Raw genomic sequence first — 6,574 nt, 5'->3', positions numbered from 1 at the left:
AAGGTTAATCTTTGACTATATTTCCTCTTTTCTTCTTCCAAGTACCTTTTATCATCACTATTGGTCCACAAGATACCAATCCCAGCCCCCTTAGGGGGTCAAATGCATTTTATTTTTATGATTAAGTAACACTATTTTGTGACTATACTTTAGGCACTTAACTCTATTCTAAAATTTTAAGTCTGTATATTAATTTTGACTCTTGTGAATATCTTATTTCAAGAAATCATTTCATTTTTTGTTCTCAAACTTTAAATTCCAGATAAGAAGTAAGAATATCATGGATGTTTTCCTATGATCTTGTGATTCCAAATGCATGACATCATTTTATAGTTATTTGAATATGTGGACCAACGCTTTCTATTTCTATTTGTTTAAATTAGCTTCAAATGTGTTTCCAGACATGCTTATGCTTACAATGTGGAATGAAATTATGAGAATTTAATTTATTCTATTATTTTTCCTTTCTTTCCAAGAACACCTGGTCCACTTATAGGTTCATGAGTTGAATTTTTATTCTTTGATACTCAAGTTTTATGTATGAGTGTTTTTAAATGGAGGAGAACCGCCTCTTTAAAAACATAGAGGGATTATGGAAACAAACCTGACAAAGTTGATGCTTTTCCCTGTAAGGAAGAAAATGTCAACAAATACTTGTTGGATAATGTGGTGAATATGAACTTGTTGATCTGGGGAGATTAGGGTTGCGGTCCAATTCCTATTAGATAGTATTTATCTCTTCTCCTTCCTAAAACCCCACATTGGCTTGAGGGGCCAAAAAGAAGAAGAGTACCTTGGAATTAGTAGGGTAGAAAACCGAGTGGGTCATCAAATTGGTCTAGTGCACTAGGATTATGGAAGACTTGGTCATTGGAGTTGCATCAAGCTAAGAACAAGGATAGTGACCAACCTACATTGAAGAATCTACACTCATTTGGGTGAATGGTACCATTCACCCAAATGAGTGTAGATTCTTCAATGTAGGTTGGTCACTATCCTTGTTCTTATCTTGAAGCAACTCCAATGACCAAGTCTTCCATAATCCTAGTGCACTAGACACACACACACACACACACACATATATATATATATATATATATATATATATATATATATATATATATCAAAAAGTAATTAAGGAAACATTCATGGATAAAATAGGTATTGGTGTTCTCAATTGTTGTGAGAATTCTCTTGATATTAATGTCTCCATCAATAACATTTGTAGGAATTATTCATATCTATAGATTGATGTATTGAAAAGGATTGAAATTGGTCTATTTTTATTTTTTCTTTTTAAAATTATATGTCAACTATTTATACTTAATTTAAGTATAAAAAAAGGGGTGGAATTTTTGGGGCTATATCTAGGGGCCTTGCACTTGGTTTATGAGCCAGGTTCACACATTGATCCTGGGCACACCACTTCTTTATGTTTGTAAATTAAAGTGAACCTTTTAACTTCCGTTAAATTTTCTTGTGACTCAAGTAACATGAGTTGACCCTAGGGATGCTACACTTGGTATGTTGTAGCATCTATATCCTATAGGCTTGATATGTAATGATAGTGTATCAAGCATGTTGGTTAAACTATGTTAAATATCTAACAATGATCTTGCTAAGAATTCTTCTTTGCTTCATATCACCTTGTTTATAGTTAACGACACCAAATTTGACATATGGGTAAGTGTAATGGATGTGGAAATTTCATTCACTTAGACCGATGTGCATTGCCGAAGTTTCTAGTGTAGATTAGAGAATCCCATCTTCTCTAAGAACTCAAGTTGAATTAAGCTTGAAAATGTGTTACTATACTCCTTTAAATATTATTATTCAAATCAAATTTTGCAAGCTTTCCTTCCTCTCCACCTGTGTTGTAAGTGGAGTCAAAACTACCACCATTTTTCACTTTCATCCTAAACTTACATTCAATTTTATTTGACATGAAGTTCCAATCACTATCACTCAAAAAACTTCACTCATCTTATAGAAATTTTCCTAATTGAACAATCTAACTATGCTAACTTTGTTTAATACTAAAATTAAAGTAGGCAATGCTCACTTGATCTTGTCAAGGTACAATTCAGCAGCGCAAGTAGAGATCATTGTTATTTGAGATTGGTCTTCATGATTATTCATGACCATGAGAACCTAATTGATTCCTTGGCAGGATGTTGAACATGGGATTTATCTATGGTTTTGAATCAATGGCTACTCATGCCATCATGGGCACTTGACTGCTTCATGAGAAAGAGGTTCATATAATTAGGCATTGGCACTAGAATTCTAGGCATCACTGTCACCCTAGGTGCCTCCATTATTTTGAAAACATCTAAGAGCTCCTCCCCATCCTCCAAAGAAATGTGGAAAAAAATGCCTCCAATAATGAGCCACAATGAAAGCCTTGATGTTGGTGAATTATTTCTTGCCTCTTTCACTACCAATAGACTTTTTTTTGATGTCCAATATGCTATATGATGTGAAATCCATGCCCTTCCTTTACAAAAATATGAACCAGCTCATTTATGGTCAAACCCAAATGTTGCTCGCTTACGAGCTTTTTTATAGGATTGTTGAATTCTTCAAGGCTCTTCTTGAGGCAGGCTTCAGGTGGACCAAGGTCCCATGGGAGGAGATTCATCTTCAATGGAAGAGTGAGGATATTGGTATTTTCAGAGTCTTTAAGAAAATTAGAGGGATTTTATACTTTTGAGTTTTAACAAGAGATCACAATGATAATTTTTTTCTCCTATTTCAAAATTTGGACTAGTTTTAGTTTGAATAAATGAAATATTGATAATTGTCACTAGGAAAACACAACATAGTTAAGTTCTTTTGCTTGTGCATATAAATGGGGGTTGAGTAGTGACCATGTTGAAGATGTAAGAAATTGTAGTCATTTTTATTATAATTTTTTTGTTATGTTTCGCAAGTTTGGTTAGGATGTTTTCTTTGAATTTGTTTCAATACTGAATGTTTAGTTGTTCAGATCCCCTCCATCATTAAATAAAAGAAATTAAATTTAAGGGTGGATTTTTTAAACCACAAGTCATTTTAACCAATATATATTCATGTAAATCTAAATCTAGGATGAAAGAATTATTTTTACTTATATCTATATATCTATATATATATATATATATATATATATATATATATATATATATATATATATATATATATAAGTTAACCAATGAACCACTCAGAAGGAAAACATACTCTTTATTATAAAAATCCATCTGCTTTTAGGTCCTAAGGTTTGCATCTTGCCTTTATATACTCATTGTGTAAACTAGAAATATTTAAATATGGTACATCAAATTAATAATAGGTTACACTTATCTACTATACCAAGGTTTGCACCTTTCCTCTTTTAATACGTCATGCAAAAGGGAAAATTTCTAATATATATATTTTTAAATATGATAAGATAAAAACATATTTATGAGGTATTGATCAATTGGTTTGTGTGGGGTCTAGTCACCAACAAGTCTTAGATTCAAATTTCATGTTGAGGGGTTGAGGATGGGAGCCATCATAAAAGTCAAACTCTCTCAGGGGTAGTTTAAGAACAACCCTCATCTTCTTCATATGAATTTTTTAATAACATCTTTCGATTGTGAAGATTTTTCTTCCACACACACACACACACACACACACACATATATATAGAGGACTTTGTTTGACTAATTTATATGCCCATGCCAATAGGTTTGAATATTCTTAGATTGAGAAAAAAATAAAAAGAAAGAAAAAGGATAGTAATAAGTGTGGATCCACTCACTACAAAAGAAACCTACAGTGAATTTATGTTGAGTGAAATAATTGATCTACAACATGGATGGCTTGTGATAGTTCATCTACCACATTCCTTAACACAAAAGTGTCAAGTTTTTCCCTAGATTGTTGATAAATGATGGATAGGAATATTTTGACACCTATGCCATGGCAGTTAGAGGGAAAGATTGTTGAGATGTGCATTATCATAGTGGTTACTTTTAATACGACTAAAGGTCACACAACATGATGGAACCTAAAAAGTTAGAGAGTTTTGCATTGACGATACTTGTGGTTACCCTTTTGGTGGTGTTGTAGCCCAACCTAACCCTCTTAAAAAATTGACCTACCTCTATAAATTCTATCTCACATAAACCTTTATCCCATTTTCGCTAGTCTTACCCGACCTCTTGAAATCATATTCAACATGTTAACCCACTCTTCATATTTGACCTCTAATCACATGAAAAGGATAATCAACAAATGAAATTAAAACAAAACTTCAACCATAGAGAGTGGCATAATGATATAAACAACCTTATTTAACTATTGTCACATATCAATAGAAATGTATGTGCATATTATTATATTATTAATCATATATAAACGTATGCAAATGTATGCTTATGATCAAATTATTAACACAATTAAACATGGTTAACAATCATAATCATAAATATGATATTCACAAAAAAAAGGGGATGGATTTCCAAAAAAAGAGAGAAAATGTATATTAAACATCTAGTAAAATTCTTATAAACTTTTGATATACATGAAGTGGATAGTTGACTTTTGAAAATCATATATATATATATATATATATATGTTGTGGTTCACGGACACCCTGGTCAATGGGTGGCGCTATGTCCACGGAAAATTCTGGGCTGATCGACCCTGAAGGGAGTCTAGCCCCGCGGCCCACTAGCTAGGCCTAACCCCAAGGGCTTCGAGGAGAATGGACCCTGTGACATCCCGATGTCGAGACTGATTTTGATCAACTGAGCTAACCCTTGGATATATATATATATATATATATATAGCCAGTTCCAGGTTTCTGCGTTCAGTCAATCCACACAGAGTGAATCAGTCCCTAAAGAACCCTGTCACAACATTATACACTATAATTTCACAAAAATCTTAAATTTTTTTATTAAATCTTTATAAAATATTATCATATTAGTATAAATAAAACCCTGCTTTATTTTAAATGTGCATATGCCATCAGATCTTACCTTTTTATCTGAAGTTTCTCTCTCCTCGCCACCCTATGGATATAATATTATATAAAATAAAAATAAAAAACATTATATTTAAATATTTTAAAATATTATTACATTTGTATGAGTAAAACCCCTTCTTTACTATGCACTTGAATTGTATGAAACGAAATATAAGGTTAATTTTTTTATTAAATCGTAGAAAATTAAATTAATACACATGGCCCCACTTCCTTCACATGTGCATATGATATCGGATTATAACAAAAGGATCAATTCACCACTAGCTTCCCATCCAATATAAATTTCAACTATAGATCAAGATTAACATAAACCTTTGGATCCCAACTCTCAAAAAAGTATTCTCTCTCCTCACTGGCCAATGGCATAATGTTTTATTAAAAAATGTGCATTCATAAATTTTAAAACCTTATTAATTTTCATGTAAGGGACCACCTCATGATTAGCACGTGCATCCCATTGGATCTTATCAAAGATTTAAATCTTGAATAGGTTTCTCATATGATATCATTGGATCGTAGGAGGTTGGTTGTGAACTTTGAAGACCCTCATCCTCCAATGCCAATACAATCTTTCACTCAGGCCCTCCAAAACTTATTTACTTTCCTGATTAGATTTATTTCACTATTTGTTTTCCCAAATAAAATTCACTTATATAAATAAATTTTAGAATATAAGGTTTTCGTTATAATGGGGAGGAATTTACCAAGGTTTACCATTACAAGCTAGCGTTATCTCCTCCAGCCTTATTGCCTTTTGATACGTTTATTAATAGATTATAGTTTATGGTCATGGATTCATTTTGTTATTTTTAGAATTAACTCAATCGAAATACATTTCCGGGTTTTAGGGTTGTCGTAAATTGATTTTTTTAAATCAATATTTACTAGAGATAAAATCAAGTAAAAAATCAATGATTTTATATAAGGTACCATGTATGTAAATGATTATTTTGGGAGATAGTGGTGAGGTAAGAAATTTATTTTTTTCATTCCATTTTAATCACTTTGTGAAAACTAATTTTGAGTTATTTTGGAGGCATGAAAATGAATTTGAAACAGATTAAAGACTTCGGAAAAAAATAATTCAACGAAGAATTATATATAATGCTAATTTAAGGAAGAAGCCATTATAGGGTTGAGAGTTGGTGCCAAGTCAAAGAGGAAGACTAAGTTTTAAAGATGTCTTTGAAAAACCAAAATGTTTTCGCAAGCAATTTTGCTTTTAATTATGCATCCTAATTTCACAAGACAGTTATGCAAGCAGTTATTAAGCTTTCTTGTATATAAGAACCTATGAACTCATTTGAAAGGGAGGATGGTAGGCTTTGGAGGTGAAAAATTATTGTTTTGAAGGAACAATGTACATGTTGCATTCACTTACTTTATCATGATTGTGATATTTTAATTTATGTTATCATGATTTGTTCTATTTTTTGTTTTATGTGTTCTTAATTATTTTATATTTGTATTTACTGGTAAATGTGAATGATTTCTGATTTGATATGAACATATAGTAAATCTTTCATACATAGTTCATTTAATGCTTCTTAAATATAT

General features: G+C 31.6%; 1 pseudogene; it reads left to right on the top strand.

The window, feature by feature from the left end:
• Window positions 1–2,127: 2,127 nt before the first annotated feature.
• LOC149180051 (uncharacterized) lies at window positions 2,128–2,713 on the top strand (annotated as a pseudogene).
• Window positions 2,714–6,574: the final 3,861 nt, after the last annotated feature.

The sequence above is a fragment of the Pinus tabuliformis genome, chromosome 3_2 (assembly GCF_031772625.1).
Source record: "Pinus tabuliformis cultivar Carrire ecotype Pingquan chromosome 3_2, CPIR1, whole genome shotgun sequence".
Taxonomy (NCBI): domain Eukaryota; kingdom Viridiplantae; phylum Streptophyta; class Pinopsida; order Pinales; family Pinaceae; genus Pinus; species Pinus tabuliformis.
Note: the sequence above shows the minus strand (reverse complement) of the source record. Positions and strands in the feature narration are given on the sequence as shown.